Below are 25,251 nucleotides of genomic sequence, written 5' to 3'. Positions count from 1 at the left end.
CAAGTCACCGGAGCGGCTCGTGGCAGAAAGTTGGGGGATAAAGGAGGAAGCAAGGAGACACTTGCCACATTACTCCAGGGGAGAGGGGGAGGTGGCTTGGTCCAGAGTAACAGGAAGGGACAGTTCCAGCGGAACGGCGATCTGTTCAGAGGCCGAATGCTGAATTTTCAGATGAATTGGGAGGTCAAAATAAGGGGAAAGAATAAAAATCAAGGGTGCTAAATGGTTAGCTTGATAACCAGTCATCTCCCCCACTGGAACCCCAAATGGGCTCTCTCCAGTCTCTCTTCAGAAAAATAGTATCTTATTGCCATCACGAGCTTCACTTGCACCTATCAGTTTTGAGATGTGTACTCACCAAGTGGGGAATTCGTGCAAGCGATTGGGTGTGTGTCAGAACTCAGGGGAGTGGACAGGCCTGGAATGACCAGCATCCATCTGAGCCCCCTCTGCCAGATGGATGAAACTATGCAGAGAATAAACGCAGACCGAGATGAAGGAAGACCCTAGGAAAACTCTGTAGGACGTGCAAACGTGAATGAAGGAACCAACAAAGCAGATGGAGGAGCAGAGGCCAGAGAAGCCGCAGAGAGCCTGCCAGAAGCTAGGAAGGGGACCAGCTCCCAGCAAGGAGTGATCACCGGGTCAGAGGCTGCTGGGCTGTCCTGAAAGATGGGGGAAAACGCCATCTGCCTTGGAGAGACTGGGATTGCTAGCAAATTTGACAAGAGCAGGGTCTGTGTCTGATAGGAATAGGGGCTGCCCTGGAAATGGTGATGACATAGACCCCAGACATCACCCAGTTCAAGCCAAAGACACTGGACCATGGAGAAACTGGGGCTTCTCTTCAGGGCTCAGACTGTAACTTGGGGTGCCTGTGAATGCTCAGCCTTTGCCACTCTTTAGGATGGGTGAAACTTACACCCCAAGAGGCCAAAAGCCAGGTATGCCATTCATCACAGCCCACTTCTCAGCACACAATAGCCGTGCATGTTCTATCAGGAGTCACTAATCTGGGGCCCACTGGATCTATGGGTTTAAGAGAGACTATGCCTGGAAAATCCCATGGACAGAGGAGCCTGGTGGGCTCCAGTCCATGCGGTTGCTAAGAGTTGGGCACAACTGAGCGACTTCACTTTCACTTTTCACTTTCATGCATTGGAGAAGGAAATGGCAACCCACTCCAGTGTTCTTGCCTGGAGAATCCCAGGGACGGGGGAGCCTAGTGGGCTGCCGTCTATGGGGTCGCACAGAGTCGGACACGACTGAAGCAACTTGGCAGCAGCGTACGCAAAATGATGTACAAATACATTTCTCTAGTTAAAGGGACTATAACTTTTATCAGATTCTCAATAGGCCCATGTCTCCCTCTCAAAAAAACAAAAAAAAAGATATTAAGAACTTTGTCCTACACTGCCAGGGTCCAGCCCCAGTGGATCCAAGGAATTCGAAGCGGGGACGGCGTTGGCGAGGAAAGACTTATTTATTTATTAATGTAAGATTAGATTAGGAAGAAATAGTGTAGTAGGAAAATTAAGTGGAGGAAGAGGCTGATTAACTTGGGTTACGTGGAAAACCAATAAAGTTCCAGACAAGGAGCTTGCACCGTCTACGTTAGGCCGCCGGCGCCCGTTTGAATATCGGAGAGCGCCCTGCCTTGGGCTCTCTCTCTTACAGATCTTAGAAGCCAGGACAAGTAAGTAGACATAGTGAGCCTCCACGTCCCAGATGGAAATTCAGCCTGAAATTAGAGCAAAGAGGAGACACGGGGGAAACCAGTCCAGCGACTGGCTCTCCTTCTATTGTCCTTCAAGGCCTTTTATACTTTTGATTATACAGAGAGATCAATGGGTAATACAAAATTATGTAGCGTTAGCAGCCCAGACTCTTTCTGTATATCTTTTTGTATACAAAGGTCTCAGGTGATTTACATTATCTTCTGGCCAAGAGGCTTGTTAACACTTTTTGGCTCTCTTAATGAATGTTAATTTCGTTTCCCCTAAGTGTTTTTCTTTAATCTGCATCTCCTTAAAGCGCTAAAGTTACATCTCTATAGAACAAAGGCGCAGTGGGTTATAACAAAGAAGGTACTTAACTCAAAGATCTAATGTTGCTAATACCAGGTCTACTACTTGTTTTTCTATACACCAACTACATCTAAAAATAAAGGATATGAAAATTTGGCAGCAAGTATTGGCTCAACAAATGAAACCTTTAATCAGTCCTATTCTAGTGACTTTGACTCCTCGGAAGCCCCTACATTCCTAGGATGTTTTAAGCTTCCTGTGCCTCCTGCGGTCAGGAGGCCTCAAACAATCACACGCGCAGCTGTACGAGTCCTGCAGGCAGGCTAGAAAGCCATCAGAGGGGTTTTTGGATTGAAACACTCTTTCAAATGCAGAAGACTAAAGCCCTGAACTGACTTTTTCCAGAGAATGTCAGAAGAGTGGAAAAGCAGGCAGATTCTTATTTTTGGGGGGTGGAGGCTCAGGAAATTCCAGAGGGAAAACCTGAGGTCTGATTAGCCTTGCCGTCAGAGCTCTGTCGCATGACCTTGTCACGGGTGGAATTCCTCACGCTGGCTCCCGGCACTACACCACAGAATTGTACAGCCAGCTCACCAGGCCACAGGAGACCTTCTGTGAGATTACCTCCCTGTGAAAGCATCATCTATCATCAACCAGGGCACCAAGCGGCAGCTGCACCACAGTCAGAAAACTCCGAATGGTCCAGCAGCCCAATAAATCACCCGCCCACCAGATCGAACCCTCCTCTTTTAAAGGCTTCGATTCCAAGAAAATGTCACTTTCAGGCATGGAGCTTCAGAGGCTGATAAATGCTAGATGATCCATCAAATTGTGTAAGGACAGAGATTCCGTGGGGCCTCAGGGTGGTCTGCCTCAAGACTCACGGCTCAGAGAGCAGAGCAGCGTCTGAGAAAGGTCCTCCCAGCCCAGCTTCTGAAACTGGTTTCCGTCAGGAGCGCCTGCTGTGGGTAAGCTCTGGCTCATAAGTGGTACTTGGCATTCTGATTGGGTCAAGGCTGTCTCGAGGGTTTCACTCCACTTTAAACACTTGCTTCAGTTGCTAAAAATGTTCAGCAGTGACATTGAACCTTTTTCTTCCAAGAACATAAAGGGATTGAAGGACGCCATGTTCTTCAAAGTGCCAGAAGTGGGGCATGACCTGGGGAAGTGGGGCATGACCTGGGGAAGTGGGGCATGACCTGGCTCTCCATCCGCTCAGTGAGCTCCTTCCAGGACACGGCGAGGGTCGATGTCAGAGCTCGCGTTCAAGTGACAGCGCTAGTCGCTCAGCCCTGTCTGACTCTTAGTGACGCCATGGACTGTAGCCCGCCAGACTCCTCCTGTCCATGGGACTCTCCAGGCAAGAGCACTGGAGTGGGGTGCCGTTTCCTTCTCCAGGGGATCTTCCTGACCCAGGGATCAAATCAGGGTCTCCTGCATAGCAGGTGGATTCTTCACCATCTGAGCCCCCAGGGAAGCCTGTAAAAGTTCAAGCTCCCATCACATTCAGGTGTAACTGTCAGCTGTCAACACCATATCCAGTCACTCTAGAACCAGAACTAAAGTCCAGTTAAGAAGCCAGCATTTAGGGACTTCCCTTCGGTCCAGTGGCTGAGACTCTGCCCTTCTACTACACAGGTTTGATCCCTGGTTGGGAAACTGAGATTCCCACATGCCGCACAGTGTGCCCGCCTGCAAAAGAGAATCTAACGCTTAGCCGTTAGTGGAGATACGGTTATGTCTCCTCTGAAATCCTCTCCCTGGGGAGCGTTCGCAGTCGTGGAGTCAAAACACAGAGACATCCAAAATATTCAGTGCCTGCGGGTGTGGCAGGGCTCAAGGCAGGAATGGCGTCCCTTGCGCACACCTTCAGTCACTGAATTAATTCCAAGACAACAGACATTGATTCAGCTCTTTCCCTTGTTCTTCTCCAACACTCAGCAGGCAGCACAGTGCTTGGAATGTAGAAGCAGGACAATTTTCTTTTTTTCTAACGATGAATAAGTTGTTGAGAAACTAGATGACCCACTGTATCAGTCAGAAGAAGAAACCAGGGTAGGGAATTTAATACAAGAAATAAACACAGGTATTGGAAGAACTGAGATGCTGAAAGGGGCCATGAGGCAACACGGATATTCACACCAGCAGGTACCGTTCCGCCCCCCCGGGGCTCAGGCAGGCCTCCCAGGGCAGGAGCGGAGTGAACCACAGCGGTGCTGCCTGCCTGAGTCAGGAGGGAGGGGGGTGGGGCTGCCCCAGAGGAGCGGGAGCACTTGGTGGTAATCCCCTCACCTCCAGGAATCAGTGGGATGCACCTATTTGAAGGATAAGTCTAAGTAGGTGCCACTGGGAAGACTCACTGGAAAAGACCTTGATGCTGGGAAGGACTGAAGGCAAAAGGAGAAGGGGACAGCAGAGGATGAGATGGTTAGATAGCATCACCGACTCAATGGACATGAATTTGAGCAAACTCCAGGAGACAGTGGAAGACAGGGGAGCCTGGTGTGCTGCAGTCCATGGGGTCAAAAAGAGTCAGACACAACTGAGCGACTGAAGACAAAGCGCCAAAAAGACGGTGCAAACCAGGAGCACTCAAGTCACTCGGAAGAGGAGTTCCATTTGCTCCTCAAAGGGATGCCCGTGGCTGTATCCCAGTCCCCAAAAGGCATTCTTTCCAGAGACATTTGTTGGGCTGCCTGCTAGTACAGATGACAGTGGTGTGCACGGGTTTCTGTGGAGGACACAGATCGAGCTCCTTCCTTTAAAGATGAGCGGAAGTTGGAAAAGAGAAAACAGAAATTCTAGAATGCTGATCGTATCAAAGCAGGGGCTGAAATGACTAACAGATGCAAACCTCGCCCCGGAGCAGAGCTCGTCTCTGCCGAGCACCCGTGCATGAGTCTCCCACAGTCCCAGGTCCTTGTGCCGTCTCCACATTGGGAATGTCAAATCTCTGCAGACAGGAAGGACACTACCCCTTTTCTTCTCCCAAGCTTCCCAGCTACAGAGTTGCTGATCACATCCTCTGCCTCGCCCAGGGTCCCTTACAGTCCGCCTCTCACCCCTCCTGCCACCTTTCGACCCAAAAAGAGCAACTAGATCCTCATGTTTACAGCTCCTCCCTTCCAGATGCCCTTGAAATAAAAGAGATACAAAATAAGAATGACCTAAAAGTCGTTGGAAAACAGGAAGGCTGTCAGCGCGGAAGTGTGTCTTTGAGCAACATCTGGGTCATTTAAAGACAGTGGATGTAGGTAAGTGGGAATGACGCTGGAGGGGTGGGAGGGGGTGACATCCGTGTCCCCACACAGAAGGGGGAGCCTCGGCTCACAAAGAAGAGATTCCGTTCTTCCCATTCTCACCACCGAGCACTCATTTCATCTTTTCTCCCCTCTCCAAGGGAGCATGGTGCAATAATGGGATTGGCCAGGGCCTGACACTTCTGTCCTTGGGTGTCAGTGGCAAGAACCAGGCAGGTACCTCCCACTGCCTGGGCGTCACAGCGGATGCCCCCGTCACCCTTGTCTCTTATGCCCCGTTGCCCAGGCGCACTAGCCCACCCAGAGGGGGTCTTCTTCCCCCTCTTCCAGCATCTCTGCTTGCAACAGAGATGGAATCATCAAATTCAGATGCGCTGAATTAGGTCTTCAGTTTGCGGGAGATCTCGGCTGCCTTCAGGGCTAAGCCTCACTCTTCAATCCAGTTTTTTCTTCACTTATTAATGGAAATAAAGCTGTTCAGAAAAACACACATTTTGAGGCTGTTAAAATCAGAGAGCTCTGTCACTGCAGATAAAGTGTGTGTTTGCTCTCTTTATCCCACCAGCTTTTCTCCCTGTGTGTGCTGTACCAGCTACGACCTGGGAGGGTCAGCAGGAGCCAGAGACCCTGGAGCCCTCAGTGGGGTCTGTACTGTGGTCCCTGCCCAGCTTCCTGAAGGGAAGTCTTTGTACTGGGGAATCTTACCCTCCAGGATGAGGTTTACTCTGAGGAAATGGAGAGCTGACCTTCACAGTTTCTAAAACAGTTCACCCCAGGTTAATCTGGCTGTGGAATAAAAATTAATAAACAACGAAGAATCGCCAGATATTAGATTAAACTGGCCGCAGATAAAGGACCAATTTCAAAACAGGCACCATCAGCAGAACATTTTACTGATATCTCCTAGAAAAATGTGAGATAAATATAAAATCTAGAAAACTCGATAAAGAAGATAGATAGGTACACACACAATGGAGTACTTAGTCACTAACTCGCGTCTGACTCTTGCAACCCCATGGACTGCAGCCCGTCAGGCTCCTCTGCTAAGGGATTTCCCAGGCAAGAATATTGGAGTAGGTTTCCAAATACTACTTGGCCCATAAAAAAAGAATGAAACAATTCCATTTGCAGCAATATGGATGGACCTAGAGATTATCATAGTAAGTGAAATAAGCCAGTCAGAGAAAGACAAATTTCATATGACATATTGCCTATTTATGGAATCTTTAAAAAATGATACAAATGACCTGTTTACAAGACAGAAATAGACTGGCAGAGATAGAAAACAAACTTATGGTTACCAAAGGGGAAAGGGAATAAATTAGGAGTTTGGGATTAGCACAGAAACACTACTACACATAAAATAAATGAGGACCTGCTGTCTAGCCCAGGAAACTATAGTCAATACCGTGTGACTCTAAGCAGTGCCTTATAATCGCCTATAAGGAAAAAAATCTGAAAAGCAGTGCATGCGTGCGTGCTCAGTCGCTTCATCATGTCTGACTCTTGGCACCCCTATAGTCTGCGGCCCACCAGGCTTCTCCATCCATGGGATTCTCCAGGCAAGAATACTGGAGTGGGCTGAAAAGCAATAGAGAGAGAGAGAGATCTCTAGAGAGAGCGGGATCACTTTGCTATACACCGGAAACTAATACAACTTTATAAATCAACTATACTTCAACTTTTAAAAGATGAAGCTACATTAAAATACACACAAAATATATATAAAAATCTGTTATGCTGGAGGTATGAAGGATGGGACTTCACAACAGTGATGCCTTCAGCAATTACTCGGCTGCACACAGTGCCTTGTAATTTTAGGCAGAGCCAGTACATTTTCAGTTAAGTGGAAGCAATCATCCCTTTTAAAGGAAGTTGAAGAATAGACTTCTAAACTAATGTTAATGAAAGAAAATCAATCACTGAATTCCAAGGAGTTCATGAGACATCTTTCCAGGGTGACTGGAGAGATTGGCAAGTGTGCTGAAGGCCCTGAGAAGGTGGCTGGGACTTGAACATACTGCCTTCCTTGTAGATTTCTGTCTCTCCAAATACTGTCCTGATTGGTGGAAATCTTTCTCTTTCTTTCCTTTAGTAATTTCGACATCTTATTTCCATTGGCTAGTGCTTTTCCTTCAAAATCTAAACAGAAGGCCTAGCAATAGGGTCACTGAACTACCTTGAGATGTTAGTCATTTTAATAGGTTGAATTCCCCCTTTAAAAGGCATCTTCCCACAGTTTAGATATAAATGCATGCTCTTTACCAGAGATGCATCAAAACTGAATGATAGCAGCTTCATTAACATCACTGAATGTTAATAAATAAAGAGATAGATGAGACGCAAGAGAAAAATGCCAAGAAAAAGCAGGTATATGAATATTAACCTGAGATTTCAAAGCCAACATTCTTTAAAAGGACAGAGAAGCAATTTTATATTGATTACAGAGATAATTCATAGAGAAAACATAATAGTCATGTATCCTGAGACACATAATAAAACATCAGAACAGTTACAGTGAAAGATGTGTAAATTCAAGGGGGAAACTGAGAAAGACACACGCTTCTCAGAAATGGATTAAATAATAAGAATGGGGTGTAAGAATTTGAATAACATGACTAACGACCTTAATATAATAGTTAATAACTATGTATAAAAGCTTTACACCCAAAATTGGAATAAACACTTGTAGAGTGCTAACGGAACATTTAATAAAAATTGCATTAGTTTATAAACATACTCTCCATATGGTCTCCCTAAGACAGTGATCATTTAGAACCTGCTTCCTGATCATCGTACAAGTAAGTCAGAGAGGACAGGAGGACAGTCGAAACAAATCTAACCACTCACAGAACGCCAGATACTCACTCATCGGCTGTTCTTCCTCAAGCATAGTAGAAAAGCTTTTGTATACATATATAAGGAGCATGTAAAATACAGATATTTTAGAAAACATGAATTTTTTCCTAGTTAAAAAATTATGACATTTTGGTTCCACGTGTTTGACAATATGAATAGAATGCTAGAGTTCTAATTCTTTAAAAAGTAGACACACAACAAGCAACAAAGGTTTACTATATAGCGCAGGTAACTATAGTCAATAACTTGCTATAATGGAAAATAATATGAAAAATAATGTATGTGTATATGTATAACAGTGGACTTGTTGGAAAAGACCCTGCTGCTAGGAAAGAGTAAGGGTAACAGCTTCCCTGGTGGCTCAGATGGTAAAGCGTCTGTCTGCAATACAGGAGACCTGGGTTCGATCCCCAGGTTGGAAAGATTCCCCTGAAGAAGGAAATGGCACGCCACTCCAGTATTCTTGCCTGGAAAATCCCATGGACGGCAGAGCCTGGTAGGCTACTGTCCATGGGGTCGCAAAGAGTTGGACACGACTGAACGACTTCACTTCACTTCAAGAGGGTGTTAGAGGATGAGACAGCTGGATGGCATCCCCGATGCAATGGACATGAACTTGGGCAAACTCCGGGAGTTGGTGATGGACAGGGAGGCCTGGCGTGCTGCCGTCCAAGGGGTCGTAAAGAGTCAACTGGGCGACTGAACAACAATAACTGAATGTTACAATGTTGAAACATTGTAAGTCAACTATACTTCAAATATGTATACATACATATATATAAATTAAAAACTCAAACACAAGTTTGGGGCTGAAGACCTGAAAGTAAAGGTCACCAACCACAAGTTCTGATACAAAAAGCTTCACATACTGAGACACAGGGAAGTCATTCTGGCTTATGCATGAGTTCACTTGAATTTGATACTAATTAGAATGGCTTGTTTGTGGCCTATCCATACATTGTACATCCGCTCTAATTATTAAAGAAAAGTGCATACTGATCAGAAGCAAAGAAGATCCAGGTTAAAAATAATGATTAAATGCCTCTCTTCCTGGGACCCAATGCGTGTCCTCCTTTACTGATAAAACTCTTCCCAGGCTCCATACTGACTTGCTGTGCACGTGAATGGAGAAAGTGACAGTCGTTCAGTCGTATCCAGCTCTTTGCAACCCCGTGGATTGTAGCTCACCAGGCTCCTCCATCCATGGGATTCTCCAGGGAAGAACACTGGAGTGGGTTGCCATTCCCTTCTCCAGGGGATCTTCCCAACCAACCCAGGGATCGAACCCGGGTCTCCTGCCTTGCGGGCAGATTCTTTACCATCTGAGCCACCAGCGAAGCCAGCTGGTCTGCTGTTTCATTTTTGCTTTGAAACCTTGAAGAAATGGAACCCTGACTTGTTTAAAGTCCTTCATCCTGACAAGATATAACATTGTCCTAAAAACCCCTGTTTCTCCAGAGCGACTTCTCACAGTCATCTGGGAAGCGGGCGTCTAGGCTAGTCCTCAGTTTGGCTCAAATAAAGCTCTTTTCCATCCTGGTATTGATTATTGACTTATTATTTCATCCACAATTCAAAAAGCCAACAAAAGGCCAAGGTCCTGGCAGGAGGCCGGCCCCTACCCTGCGGCTCACGTTTCTTCATCTGTGATGCCTGACAGCTTGTTCCCTCCGACCCTGTCCTGTAGGGCTGCCCCTCATCTGTTTGTGGGAGCCGTGTGCCCAGAGGGGGAGCTTTGCTCACGTGAGCCGCCCTGTGTTCTTCCCGTTTCTCATACCTGTTCTGACTTGTGTCTGCTTGTTCAGAGACGGCATGCTTTTATGCGGCCAAGACCGTTCATCTTCTCTCCGCGCATCCTAGTTTCTAGTCTTATTTTTCAATCTTTTTAACTGAAGTATGGTTGATGGGGCTTCCCGGGTGGTGCTGGTGGGAAAGAACCCGCCTGCCAATGTGCGAGGTCTAAGAGAAGCAGATTCAGTCCCCAGGCCTGGAGGACGCCCTGGGGAGGGCACGGAAACCCACTCCAGTACTCTTGCCTGCAGAGTCCCATGGACAGAGGAGCCTGGCGGCTACAGTCCATGGGGCTGCAAAGAGTCGGGCACGACTGAAGCCACTTGGCACACAGCACATAGCTGATGTACAATACCATGTAAGTTCCAGGTGTACAGCACCTGAATCCAAGGTGTCACGAGAGCCGGACACAACTTAGTAAGTAAACCACACCCATATATGTGTGTGTGTGTGTGTGTGTGTGTGTGTGTGTGTATGTGTGTGTGTTTATATCCACTCTTTCAGATTCTTTTCCCTTATAGGTTGTCACATAGTGTTGAGTTTCTAGTTCTACTCAAGCAGATGCTCCTCCTTCCTCCAAGCTGTAAAAATATCCCCAAATTTTGTATTTTTAAGATCATCTATGTTTATATCTTCAATACATTTGAAATTATTTTTGAGTATGATTGGCATACAAGGTCGAGCTGCTGCTTCTGATAAAAAGATTGATAAGATTACATAAGCAAGATTAACCTGGGACTTCCCTGGTGGTCCAGGGGCTAAGACTCCATGCTCTCAACGTGGGGGGCCCAGGTTCAATCCCTGGTTGGGGAGCTATTAATTGATCCCACCTGCCAAAACTGAGACCCAGTGGAGAACAAATAAATAAATTTTTAAAGTAAGTTCAATCTTACTTACGTAAGATTAATCAACAACAACTAGTTTATCACTCTTATATAAGTAAGGATGATCTTACTTTTAAAAAATTATTTATAAGATTGATCCACTGGGGGTGGGGGGTTCTTTTCCCAATTGATCTGAATGAACACCCCATCATGCATGGAGCTCTGTAGTCACATTGCCCACTGGGCTCTCTTCCTTCGCCTCCCTCTTCCACTTACAAGGACCCTCGTGATGCCACAGGGTCCACTTGGGTAACCCAGGACTCCCTCTCTCTTGGGGTCAGCTGGCTAGCACCCTCCATGCCCCTCCCCACATGACCTAATGTATCCGTGGGTCCCCAGCAAGGATGTGAGAGCTCTCGTGCCCACCACAGGGCGATGGCTGGCTCTCCCACCTCTTTCTCCGAAGCAAGAAGTAAGGGCCAGCCTGGCCCTGGAGGCATGAGGTCATGAAGGGGACCCTGCCTGGAGCTGGGAGCCAGGAGCCTGCACCCTGGGCAAGAGAGGGCCTGAGAGGCCAGAGACAATGGAGGGGGGTGAGCCCACCCCAGAGCCGTGTCCACAGGTGCCAGTAGAGGCCAGCTTGGCTGAGTCGGGCCCATCACGTGAATAGAGGACGGATAAGCAGTGGACCCTACTTCTCCCTGAGGAGGGGCCGTTCCTCCATTGCTACCCCATCCCTCCATTGCCCCCGTTTCTCTGTATTTCAGTTTCTAGGCCCCTTCTGTTGCTCAGTCCTGTTCAACTCTTTGCGACCCCACGGACTGCAGCACACCAGGCTTCCCTGTCCTTCACTGTCTCCCGGAGTTTGCTCAAACCCACGTCCATTGAGTCAGTGATGCCATCCAGCCATCTCATCCTCTGTCGTCCCCTTCTCCTCCTGCCTTCAATCTTTCCCAGCATGGGGGTCTTTTCCAATGAGTCGGCTCTTCGCATCAGGTGACCAAAGGATTGGAGCTTCAGCTTCAGCATCAGTCCTTTCAATGAATGTTCAGGATTGATTTCCTTTAGGATTGACTGGTTGGATCTCCTTGCAGTCCAAGGGACTCTCAAGAGCACCACAGTTTGAAAGCATCAATTCTTCAGCACTCAGCTTTCTTTATGGTCCAACTCTCACATCTGTACATGACTACTGGAAAAACCATGGCTTTGACTAGACGGACCTTTGTTAGCAAAGCGATGTCTCCGCTTTATAATATGCTTCTTTGCCAACCAGCTTTCTGGTGACTTTGGCCAACGGGAGGCCCCCGAGGGCCCTGTGGAACAGGAGGAAGGAGGAAGCTGCAGCCAGCATCTCCTTGCTGCCCACAGCCCTCACAGGCGTCCTCTCTCAGGTGCTCCTAGAACCTTCTGGATTCTGCCAATGCCCTTTGCCTCCGTTGTCCCTCCAGAAGCAGCAGGAGCTCCTGCCAGCACCCACCTGCCGCCCGCGTCTCGCCCTTGCCTCCCCCAGCCCACGCGACCCCTCTGACCTTGGTCACCTTCATGACCAGCTTCCTGTGTTGTATTCCCCCTGTTCCAAGGCCCGGGCTGGTTTCTGTTTTCCCTCACGAGTGTGAGGGGCCAGGGTCCTGAAATCAGGAGCTGCCACTAGTCAAAAGTAAGGAAGAAATTAACAGGGAACCTAAGTAGCTCAGACTCGAAAAGATTATCCAAGGCAGAACATATCAATACCCTGTGAGGTCTGAACTCTTAGGATAAAACACAGTTTCCCTTCTCTCAGTAAGTTCTAGCATTCTCCCCAGCCTTGCGGGAGGATTCCCTTTGCTCCACACCCTCTCTAGACAGATGCACTTAAGCAATTTGTCCATAAGCAGAATTCACATATGTCAAGGAACAGCTATGCTATAGATGTAGTGATCTAACTGTTTCAGAGAAGGCAATGGCACCCCACTCCAGTACTCTTGCCTGGAAACTCCCATGGACGGAGGAGCCTGGTGGGCTGCAGTCCACGGGGTCACGAAGAGTCGGACACGACTGAGCGACTTCACTTTAGCTTTCCACTTTCATGCATTGGAGAAGGAAATGGCAACCCACTCCTGTGTTCTTGCCTGGAGAATCCCAGGGACAGTGGAGCCTGGTGGGCTGCCGTCTATGAGGTCGCACAGAGTTGGACACGACTGAAGCGACTTAGCAGCAGCAACTTTAGTGTTTACACAAACAACTTAGGCAGGCAGTTGCAAAAATGAAAATGTATGTGTCTCGGTTCCCCAAATTGAGAAGCTATGGGTGAGACCCCCGAATCTGCATTTTGAAACCCCATGCGATTCTGACAGATAGTCATAAACTCTGTGTTGAGACGCTCTAGGTCTGATCAGTGATCTCCAGAAGGTTCTTAAACATGTTGGCCCTGCCACATATGAATAGCGTGACCTCAGCGAGACATCATATGGAGGATTAAACAACACACTGCAAAGCGTCTGGCCCATGAGCGGCAAGGATGGCAAAAGGGAAAAGGGATGGATGGATGTGCCCGAGAAGCTAATTTTTGCTGAGTGTTTGGGACAAACCCGCTTCTTTGATTTTTTTTTAGTTTAACGACATGTTTTTGCGTCGTGAGGTGCCGGTGATCTAGACTGGATGTGTTCCCACATTCCTTTAATTGATACGCATTGCTGTTGTTTAGTCGGTCAGTCCATTCTGACCCTTTGCGACCCCATGGACTGCAGCCCACCAGGCTCCTCTGTCCATGGGATTCTCCAGGCAAGAACACTGGAGTGGGCTGCCATTTCCTTCTCCAGGGGATTTTCCTGACCCAGGGATCTAACCCAGGTCTCTTTCATTGGCAGGCAATTCTTTACCTGAGAAGCCCTTGATATTACATAGAAACAGTTAATTCAAGACTAGCATCATTTAAACTGGGAAATCTCTATTTTAAGTAGAATTTTAAAAGCTATCTGATGGATAGGCGATCCTAGTTTACTTTCCTAAATACTTTTAAACTTTGCTATCTGGTACAATAAACTAAAGAGAGAGTAAACACCCCCAAACTCAGAATACTTAAGGCTAGTTGAGTTATTTATGGTCAGGATCCAATAATGTTTTAGGAGCTACTTCTTTTAAATTTAGGTATAAATTGTTAAGAAGAACTTACTCATTTGAAAAGACCCTGATGCTGGGAAAGATGGAAGGCAGGAGGAGAAGGGGACGACAGAGGATGAGATGGTTGGATGGCATCACTAACTCAATGGATATGAGTTTGAGTAAATTCTGGGGGTTGGCGATGGCCAGGGAAGCCTGGTGTGCTACAGTCCATGGGGTCGCAAAGAGTCGGTCATGACTGAGTGACTGAACTGAACTGATAAAGTGTTAAAAACTTTGTAATAACTCTTGGAAAACTAAACTTCCCATCTCCTGCCTTCAGCTCAGAAATTAGCCAGTTAAAAACCAGGTGATACACACAGGAACATAGAGACCCCTTGACAACATAGCATCTAGTCAGTACTTAATCATCATGAAAATGGCTTTAAAGTAAGTTAACGTGCCAATGGCATCTATGCTAACAAGCCCCTTTTATTTTTCACATTATGTGAATGATTAGTGGGTAGAGCTCTGTCTGAATGGGTTTCATTGCCTCACTGGGTAAGTATGCTGCAAATTCAATCCACTGCACAGTTACGGCACACCTGTCTGCAGAGTACTAGGGAGCAGGGAAGGGTAGGGGGCAGAAAGTAAAAACTGTCTTGTGTATGAGCACACACAAAAAAAAAGAGGGGCAAAGAATTGCAGGGGACTGAAGAAAAGCAAAATGCAAATCCATTGATTTTGGGTGGAATCAATCACCTTACATTTTACAAACCAGGAAATGCCTCCAGCAGAAAAGAAAGAAGTTTAATAGATCAGAGTCCGGGAGGAGATTGGATTCAAAGGCACCAGGAAAATTTCAGACTGGCCACCACATTGCAAGTGTGAAAACAGAGAATTTAACCCCTGTTGGTAGTGACAGATATCGTCAGTCGGGGAGAAGGGCCGCAATTATCAGGCATTCAAAGGCTGTTCCTGGTCTGGCTCGAATTCCCACAATGAACACTAGGAGCAGGGGTCCCCACACACGGGAGCAGACTGTGTGTCCATGCCAGCATCCTCACAGCTTCCTCACAGGACCTTGTTTAAAAGCATCTTCCATCGCTGCCTCAGTGAGGATGCAGGGATCAGCCTGAGCGCTTCCTTCCCCTCTGCCCCCCCCATGCATGGAAAGTTGCTCATTGGATATGTAGAAGCTTCTCTAATTCTGAGACCATACATCTAGAATTCCAAACACAGGGACTTCCCTGGCGGTCCAGCAGTTAAGACCATGTGCTTCCACTGCAGGAGGCATGGGTTTGATCCCTGGTTGGGGAAATAAGATCCCACATGCCACACAGTGCTGCCAAAAATAAAGTAAAATGGTAAAAAAAAAAAAAGCCAAAGCCTTTGACTGTGTGGATCACAATAAACTGTGCAAAATTCTGAAAGAGATGGGAATACCAGACCACCTGACCTGCCTCTTGAGAAATCTGTATGCAGGTCAGGAAGCAACAGTTAGAACTAGACATGGAACAACAGACTGGTTCCAAATAGGAAAAGGAGTATGTCAAGGCTGTATATTGTCACCCTGCTTATTTAACTTATATGCAGAGTACATCATGAGAAATGCTGGACTGGAAGAAACACAAGCTGGAATCAAGATTGCCAGGAGAAATATCAATAACCTCAGATATGCAGATGACACCACCCTTATGGCAGAAAGTGAAGAGGAGCTAAAAGGCCTCTTGATGAAAGTGAAAGAGGAGAGTGAAAGAGTTGGCTTAAAGCTCAACATTCAGCAAACGAAGATCATGGCATCCTATCCCATCACTTCATGGGAAATAGATGGGGAAACAGTGGAAACAGTGTCAGACTTTATTTTTCTGGGCTCCAAAATCACTGCAGATGGTGTGTGCAGCCATGAAATTAAAAGACGCTTACTCCTTGGAAGAAAAGTCATGACCAACCTAGATAGTATATTCAAAAGCAGAAACATTACTTCGCCGACTAAGGTCCATTTAGTCAAGGCTATGGTTTTTCCTGTTGTCATGTATGGATGTGAGAGTTGGACTGTGAAGAAGGTGGAGCGCCGAAGAATTGATGCTTTTGAACTGTGGTGTTGGAGAAGACTCTTGAGAATCCCTTGGACTGCAAGGAGATCCAACCAGTCCATTCTGAAGGAGATCAGCCCTGGGATTTCTTTGGAAGGACTGATGCTAAAGCTGAAACTCCAGTACTTTGGCCACCTCATATGAAGAGTTGACTCATTGGAAAAGACTTTGATGCTGGGAGGGATTGGGGGCAGGAGGAGAAGGGGGCGACCGAGGATGAGATGGCTGGATGGCATCACGGACGCGATGGATGTGAGTCTGAGTGAACTCCGGGAGTTGGTGACGGACAAGGGGGCCTGGCGTGCTGTGATTCACGGGGTCTCAAAGAGTCGGACACAACTGAGTGACTGAACTGAACTGAGCTAAAATATAATATATGGGTACAGGGCTTCCCAAGTGGCGCTAGAGATAAAAAACCAGATTGCAAATGGGTTCAGTCTCTGGGTGGGGAAGATTCCCTGGAGGAGGGCATGGCCATATTCTTGCCTGGAGAATCCCATGGACAAAGGAGTCTGGTGGGCACCTGGGGTAGGCACAGAACTGGACACGACCGAAGTGACTTAGCACGCATGAGGATATGTATATGTATCCTATCCTTTTTGATGAGCTTCCCTGGTGGCTCAGATGGTAAAAAATCTGCCCGCAATGTGGGAGACCTGGGTTTGATTCCTGGGTTAGGAAGATCTCCTGGAGAAGGAAATGGCAACCCAGTCCCGTATTCTTGCCTGGAAAATCCCATGGACAGAGGAACCTGGTGGGCTACAGTCCACGGGATCTCAAAGAGACACGGCTGAGTGCCTAACATTTCACATTTCATCCTCTTTGATGAAATGTTGGCTCATGTTTTGGGCCATTTTCTAGTAGAATTGTTTGTTTTTGAGTTTGAGAGGTCCTTATATAGTCTATATACAAGTCCTTTACTGAACCTGTGACTTGTCCATGAACACTCTCTGAAATTTTGAATCTGTACGGGCTTTAAAATTAAAAACGCTGCACCCTGGAGTCCAGAGGATTAAATGAAGCTTTCAGGAATTCAGACCCTTACCGTGTGCTTTACTGGGGAGGCAGGAGAAAGCCTGAGCCCTGCTTCCACAGGGGAAGAGAGACATACGGGGCCAGGGATTTTTGCGCACAGCTCTGATATCTGCGTGTCCGTCCCGCGAGGGAGCTCCTGGGAGGCGGGCTTTGCTCCAGCTCCGACCACCATCATCCCCGCTGCTCATACGCCACCTAGTGGGCTCTGTAAACACAGCCGCATCCTGAGTGCAAGTTCAATTTGCAACACGCAACATTCTCTTCTCACCCAAGCTCCTCTCCAGAGGAACCAGCCACGTCTGAGAGTTATTTCCACTCACCAGGACGCCCATCACACATGGCTGATTCTAAGAAATATAGTTCAGGAAGCGCTCTCTGCTTCATTCCTTGGGACTGGTGAACCCCCGGAAGGAAGCGGGACGTGGACACACCCGCTAATGCAGTAGAATCGTGTAGTAACGCTTCGCCACGGAGCCTGGCGAGTCTCCTGGTTCGCTGTGTCGATCACCCGGGGGGTGCTCGTCCTACAGGTGGAGATGATCTGCCTTCGGCCCCGCAGCCTTCCTTTGAGTCTGCGTCTAGGGCGGGGCTGTGATGGGCGCCTCTCCTGGGTATTGACACCATCGTGCGCTGCCCAAGCGCCTGCCGAGAAAGGGTCTCAGCCCCTGTCCCGTGTTAGACAATCAGAGAACGTTCCAACCGAGAGAAAATCAAGGGAAAGGCTGACTGCAGTATTTCCTCTGACACCTGTTTGACCAAAACTGAGCACACTTGAAATCAGGACCGTAACCATACTCAGATCATCTAGCCCCGGATGCTTTCTTACGTAAGGAATGTGAATGTGAGGAGAGGTAGGGATGGGGTTGGGAGAGAGGACGAGCCCACGGGTTCTTTAGTCCTGTCCACGTGGCTCCCAAGGCAGCTCCTAAGTCCTCCTAGGACTTCAGACACAAGTCAAAAAACAAAAAGGCTGAAGAGTACTCTATTCTATACACATAACACATCCCCTGGAGGATGGAATGGCAACTGACTCCAGTATTCTTGCCTGGAGAATCCCAAGGACAGAGGAGCCTGGTGGGCTACAGTCAATGTAATCACAAAGAGTCGGACATGACTGAGTGATTGACACTTTCAGAGACCACATTATCACAAAAGAGGCGTCTAAATCAGTCAAATTCAGAAAAGAGTAGAAGATGTTCCCAGGCGTAAGGGGAGGAAGCAGAGTTCCAGCTCCACCAGATGAGTGCGCTCCAGGCATCCAGTGCCTGCAGGCAACAGCACCATTCTCGCCACTGCTGTTTAGGCGCTCAGTCGTGCCCCACTCTTTGTGACCCCATGGACCGCAGCACGCCAGGCTTCCCTGTCCTTCACTAACTCCCAGAGTTTGCTCAAACTCACGTCCATCGAGTCGGTGATGCCATCCAACCATCTCATCTTCTGTCACCTGCTTCTCCTCCTGCCTTCAATCTTCCCTAGCATCAGGGTCTTTTCAAATGAGTCAGCTCTTCCCATAAGGTGGCCAAAGGATTGAAGCTTCAGCTTCAGCATCAGTACTTTCAATGAATATTAAGGGTTGATTTCCTTTAGGATTAACTGGTTGACTCTCCTTGCAGTCCAAGGGACTCTCAAGAGTCTTCTCCAGCACCACAATTCAAAAGCATCAATTCTTTGGTGTTCAGCCTTCTTTATGGTCCAACTCTCACATCCATACATGACTATTGGAAAAATCATATATCAAATGATCATGCTTTTGCTTTTGCCCATATTGAGAGAGAAATGTTATCTGAGTTTATGGTTAAGCCTGAAGTTACTTTGTGAAATACGGGACATCTCACCATGCTGTGGCGACATTTCACAGGGTGGGTGCTGGGACCCATAGAACCACAGAAAGACGTAGTCACACAAGCAGTGAAGGCCTTCAGGGGATCCCCAGGCTCCTGGGATATGATCTGGTCTGAGAGTAGAGTCTTCCCCAGGGTCCACAAATCTTGTGAGCAAGGATGCCCCTGGAAGGCATCCGTGAGGACAAGAGCCAGATTTCAACACTTGGAAGTAGAGGCTTTCTTTTCAGAAGATCTATGGAAAGTCAATGATATAAGATGTATGGTGTTAACAGTTCCAAACTTCAGGACCACACAGAAAAATCAGGGAACTGACTTATAACACCTCCACTCCTGCAAACCTGCAGTAAACCAGTTTATACAAGTGGCCGTTTTACTGCTTTCTCAGGGAAAATGCAGGGCTAATACCTGTATTTTCAAATTGACTAGTATCTGCGTTAAGAACAGTCAGGAATTTGAGCCCTGTTGGCACCTGCATTAAAGAATCCACCTGCCAATGCAGGAGACACAGGAGATGCTGGTTCATTCCCTGGATTGAGAAGATCCCCTGGAGGAGGGCATGACAACCCACTCCAGTATTCTTGCCTGGAGAACTCCATGGACAGAGGAGCCTGGTGGGCTACGGTCCATGGAGTTGCAAAGTGTCAGACACAACTGAGCGATTAAACACACACACACACTACCTGCATTCAGTTCAGTTCAGTTCAGTCGCTCAGTCGTGTCCGACTCTTTGCGACCCCATGAATCGCAGCACGCCAGGCCTCCTTGTCCATCACCAACTCCCGGAGTTCACTCAGACTCACGTCCACCGAGTCCGTGATGCCATCCAGCCATCTCATCCTCGGTCGTCCCGTTCTCCTCCTGCCCCCAATCCCTCCCAGCATCAGAGTCTTTTCCAATGAGTCAACTCTTTGCATGAGGTGGCCAAAGTACTGGAGTTTCAGCTTGAGCATCATTCCTTCCAAAGAAATCCCAGGGCTGATCTCCTTCAGAATGGACTGGTTGGATCTCCTTGCAGTCCAAGGGACTCTCAAGAGTCTTCTCCAACACCACAGTTCAAAAGCATCAATTCTTCCGTGCTCAGCTTTCTTCACAGTCCAAATCTCACATCCATACATGACTACTGGAAAAACCATAGCCTTGACTAAACGGACCTTTGTTGGCAAAGTAATGTCTCTGCTTTTCAATATGCTGTCTAGGTTGGTCATAACTTTCCTTCCAAGGACTAAGTGTCTTTTAATTTCATGGCTGCAGTCACCATCTGCAGTGATTTTGGAGCCCAGAAAAATAAAGTCTGACACTGTTTCCACTGGTTCCCCATCCATTTCCCATAAAGTGATGGGATCAGATGCCATGATCTTCGTTTTCTGAATGTTGAGCTTTAAGCCAACTTTTTCACTCTGCTCTTTGACTTTCATCAAGAGGCTTTTTAGTTCCTCTTCACTTTCTGCCATAAGGGTGGTGTCATCTGCATATCTGAGGTTATTGATATTTCTCTCGGGAATCTTGATTCCAGCTTGTGCTTCCTCCAGCCCAGCGTTTCTCATGATGTACTCTGCATAGAAGTTAAATAAGCAGGGCACCTGCGTTACCAGAATAAATTTCGTTTAAATATTTGGCTTTATACCTGGAGTCATCGAGTTCTAGCAAGTTCTCAGGGTTCTTAAACTCACCTAACCCAAATCCCTCATTTTTAGAGATGAGGAAATTAAACCACAGACAATCCACTGAGTGAAGTAAAAATCATATTCAGGTATTATTTACAATCCTCCAAGGAATTCCATCTTCAAGGCAAAGAAAATGGTATCCCACACCTTACAAGCTAGAGCTTCACAGCCATTCTTAAGGGAGAATATAGGAAATTGTTTGTGTCATCACGTTTAGCTCATTCTGAATTTTTGTCCATTTGGAAAGGAAAACCAAAGTTTGCCTTTAAAGGAGCTTTGTAAATCAGTAAGCAGAAAGAGCCAAACAACACCTCAGTGGCAATGCAGCTCAGCACAAGAATTACAAAAATTATCTTTGAGGTCTTTCCTGGTGGTCCAGTGGTTAAGAATATGCCTGCCAATGCAGGGGACACGAGTTCAATCCCTAGTTGGGGAACTAAGATCTCACACGCAGCAGAGCAACCAAGCCCAAGCACCTCAACTACTGAGCCCACGCATCTCAAGTCTGTGCCCACGAGCAGCAGCAAAGCCCCAGCACAGTCAGAAACAGAAATAAATAATCTTTGAGTAGTTAATTTTTTTATTGACTAAAAAGAAGAAACATTACATCCTTTGTCCTTTTATCTATAAACTTGGTCTTGCTAGTTCAAAAAGAAATTTTTTTTAATTTTTTACTTTAAATAAAATGAAATGTATCTATAAACTTGGTCCTGCTAGTTAAAAAGAAAAAATCTTAAAACTTTTTATTTTCAATAAAAAGAAATTAACAATGTTGCGATAGTCTCAGATGGACAGCAAAGGGCCTCAGTGATACATATACATGTGTCCATCATTCTTCCCCAAACGCCCCTCCCATCCAGGCTGCCACATAACACTGAGCAAAGCTCCATGTGCTACACAGTGGGCCTTTGCTGGTTATCCATTTTAAATATAGCTGGCGTGAACATGTCCATCCTGAACCAACTATCCCTTCCCCCCATCTTTCCCCCTAGCCACCATAAGTTTGTTCTTTAAGTCTGTGAGTCTGTTTCTGCTTTAAAAGTAAGTTCAATTGCATCATTTCTTTTTAGATTCCACATATAAAGGATATTATATATTTCTCCTTTGTCTGACTTACTTCACTTAGTATGATAACCTCTAGGTCCATACACATTACCACAAATGGCAATATTCATTCTTTTCATGACTGAGTAGTATTCTGCTCTATATATGAACCTACATCTTCTTTATCCATTCAAAAAGAAAAATTTTTAAGTAGCCAATAGCACATATCCTAATTTTGATTCATGTTTTTGTCTGGACCATACAAAGTAGCTATTTTCCAATTTCTAGAAGAGACACTTCATGATCAATGTGTGTGAGTGTGAGTGTGTGTGTGTGTGTGTGTGCAGTCCGTTCAGTTGTGTCTTCAGTTCAGTCTCTTTGACTGTGGACTGTAGCTGCCAGGCTCTTCTGTCCATAGGATTTTTCAGGCAAGAATACTGCAGTGGGTTGCCATTTCCTCCTCCAGGGAATCTTCCCGACCCAGGGATTGAACCCACTTCTCCTATGTTTCCTACATGGTAGGCGGATTCTTTACCCACTGAGCCATCAGGGACCTCTTCAACCTCATGATCATGACTGGTAAAAATACAGCCGGATGTTCATCTCAGAAGAGACTTCCACAGGTGGAAGCGATAATGCTGTGTTAATTGTTAATCCGCATCTCTTCTCCATTCGTCTTTGTTTGTCCTTAAGACCATTCTCCTACCTTCGGCATCTCTGGTGCCTACTAGGCGCTCAGATCTGTCAAATACGTGGACACCACCTGCCTGCCCTGCACCCAGTGCTAAGCAGTTTCCCAGCATATCATTAACAGATGGGGGGCGGGGGGGGGGGAGGAGGAGGTGTGTCTAAATTGCTAGAGAGTCCCCAGAGGATTTATGTCCTGACTCTTCTGTCTAGAAAATTAATTTTGGTTCACAGTGACATGCTGGACAGAATGAAGAGCAAAAAATGCACGATCGAGCCACCCCGGAGTGGTTGATCGTCCCCACTGCGATACAGCGGAGTGACCGAAGTTTCCTGATGACCAGTAGCCTCGTAACAATGCTGAAAAACTCTCCGTCACAGATCACTGAGAACGTCTGCTGAAGGAAACCATGTCCTAGTGGCGCGGGACTTCAGCAGAGCTGTCCTCTGTACTGATGGTCACCCCCTTTCTAAGCTATTTGCTACTATTCTCTATATCGGGGAGACACGCCCCCATCCGTCCTCCTCCTGTTTTCCAGGCCAAGCAGCCTGTGGGATCACGGATTTCCTGACCAAGGATCAAACGGGAAGTCCCTCTGCCCCTTTCAAGGAAATAATTTTCCCTTAAAATGACTGAGACTTGCCAAAAGTTGTTCCTTGATCACATCATTTTTCTTAGTGAAAGCAGAAATTCTTCCTCTCCAATTCCTCCATAGAGCCTCCTCCCTGATTCTGAAGCCAGAGAAGAGCGAGGTAGAAGAGGAGGCATCTTTTCATCACATTCTCCATGGAAACCCCGCCTTGGACCAGCAGCTGGTGATCTGAAAGCAGGAATGGTAATGCTGTCTCACAGCTCCCCCAGCTTCAGGTTTAGGAAGATTCGACCCAGATGTTCCAGGTCTGGATGTTGAACTTATCTTCTTGGAGCAATAGAAGTGTGGCTAAATGGCAAGAGTTTCCTTTGAGGGTCCTTTTAAGAAAACCAGCTACCTGTGGCTACAATCCTGTTCATCAGACAAGCTCACACAGGACCCCTCTGAGGATATGACCATGCTATGGCTAAGCTTCAGCATCAATACTTCTTTTTCTATTCTAAGTCTGATCCACTAACCTAAGCGATCATGTGATCATTTTCCTCTGTTTTTGTAATCCATACCCTTGGAACATTACAGTCATGAATGTTCACGTGTAAGTGAAAGTGTCCTTAGACTGTCACTGACATACATGGAATGGAAACAGCCCACATGTCCAAGCACAGACTTGACCAAAGAGCAGGGAGGCGTCTGGACCTCTCGGCCAGCTGCCCGCGCCTCTGAGACCCACCTACAGCATCCTCCCTCTGTGTCTTGCCATGCAGCCACATGGCAGCAAGTGGATGCCTGGTGCCCACATGCTGGCCTAGAAAGCTAAGGGAGGAAGAACCTCAGATTGACAGGAAATGTCTATCACCCTGACGGAGTAGCGCCTCCAATTAGATATTAAATTTTGAAACCTAAGTTACAATTCTAAGCACCTGATATGTAAATCAAAATTTGAGCCCAGACTACAGGTAGGCTTATCAAGACTCTCCAAAAACACTCATACAGGCATCAACAGATATAAAGCCCTACACATAGAACCAAGTGCCCTGGAATCAATGGCTGTAATCGCGGGAGGGGATGACCAGACTCAGATATTGTGTCCGACTTACAAAATCACAGACAACAATGAATCTGTGACTGAAAAAAGTGCAACAAAATTCTGCAAGATTGGTCATTCAGAAGAGGAGGGAAAGAGAAAGCATGTGGCCCTGCTGTACTTTCTTGTAGATTCCATTCTCTGGGAACCAGAAGAACGCCTGAGAAGAGAAGAAGGAGACTTATAGCCTCTGATCGGAACTAAGCTGCAACTAAGCCGCTTCAGTCGTGTCCGACACTGTGTGGCCCCGTAGACGGCAGCCCACCAGGCTCCTCCGTCCCTGGGATTCTCCAGGCAAGAGCACTGGAGTGGGGTGCTGTTTCCTTCTGGACCACACAAAGTAGCTATTTTCCAATTTCTAGAAGAGGCACTTCATGATCAATGTGTGTGTGTGTGTGTGTGTGTGTGTGTGTAGTCCCCTCAGTTGTGTCTGACTCTTCGACTGTGAACTGTAGCTGCCAGGCTCTTCTGTCCATGGGGTTTTTTAGGCAAGAATACTGCAGTGGGTTGCTATCGAAACTAAGGGCTCCTCTAAGTACGAACCTCGCCCTGCAGAGAGTGGCTTCAGTATCATGGGATCCAGCCCCTGAGATGCCACCTTCCCACCAGTGGCTTGCCCTTTCCCTGGCCACAAACCCTGAAGGCTAAGGGGGTGTGTGGAGAGGTTGTGCTTGGAGAAGGCTGTGCCCCTTCGCAAAGGGGGTGGGCGATGGTAGAAAGCACACAGGGGACTTCTAGGATCTGCTGGTGCAGCTCCTGTGGTCTGGAGACAGCCAGAGGCAGGAGGAGACCCTGGCTCCCCAAGGGCCTTGAGGGTGACCCAGAGGCATGTCCCTCCATCTGCCTCCCTGGATCAGTGACCACAGGACCCCAGATTGAACCAACGCTTGCCCTCAGAGACTGGACATCACTCCCCGGGAAACATAACAGGGGTGGCCACAAACCACTGTGGTGGAATGAGGGCTCGAATAAAAATTAAATTCAGGCATTTAAAAAGTCTGCAGTCTGAGACATAGTCACTGTTTTAAAAGTCTATGGTTTTAAACCGCAAATCAGACCTCACACGGCAAGCGCAGTCCAGTTCCCTGTGCACAACGGCATTGGTTGCCAACAGCTGCAAAGAGCACCAATGTCAGCTTCATGTTAATGACCTGAAGACCCAGCCCGTCCCGCCCCCGAGGAATGCCGTCAGTCCCCAGGCACTGTGGTGGTTCTCGCCTTAACTCCGGCCTCTGAGTCTCCTGAGAGGTTAGCGGGGCTCTTGGCCTTTTACTGCTCTGTGATGCCTGGCCGGCTCTGCTACCTGACCTCCTGCACTCTGGACTCAGAGTTCCTGGGTCCACGAGGCCCGGTTTCATCAACCTG

The 25,251-nt window shown here is 47.2% G+C and overlaps 2 non-coding genes across 2 annotated transcripts; both read left to right on the top strand.

Annotated features, from left to right (window-relative positions):
* The first annotated feature begins 8,496 nt into the window (after positions 1-8,496).
* Positions 8,497-8,568, top strand: TRNAC-GCA (transfer RNA cysteine (anticodon GCA)). Its single transcript has one exon. It is a non-coding gene; the product is annotated as a tRNA-Cys (tRNA).
* A 2,109-nt stretch (positions 8,569-10,677) lies between these two features.
* TRNAE-CUC (transfer RNA glutamic acid (anticodon CUC)) lies at positions 10,678-10,750 on the top strand. The gene has a single exon. It is a non-coding gene; the product is annotated as a tRNA-Glu (tRNA).
* Positions 10,751-25,251: the final 14,501 nt, after the last annotated feature.

Source organism: Budorcas taxicolor, chromosome 4 (assembly GCF_023091745.1).
Source record: "Budorcas taxicolor isolate Tak-1 chromosome 4, Takin1.1, whole genome shotgun sequence".
Classification (NCBI taxonomy): domain Eukaryota; kingdom Metazoa; phylum Chordata; class Mammalia; order Artiodactyla; family Bovidae; genus Budorcas; species Budorcas taxicolor.
The sequence above is the reverse complement of the archived record's forward strand: the minus strand, read 5'-3'. Positions and strand labels throughout refer to the sequence as shown.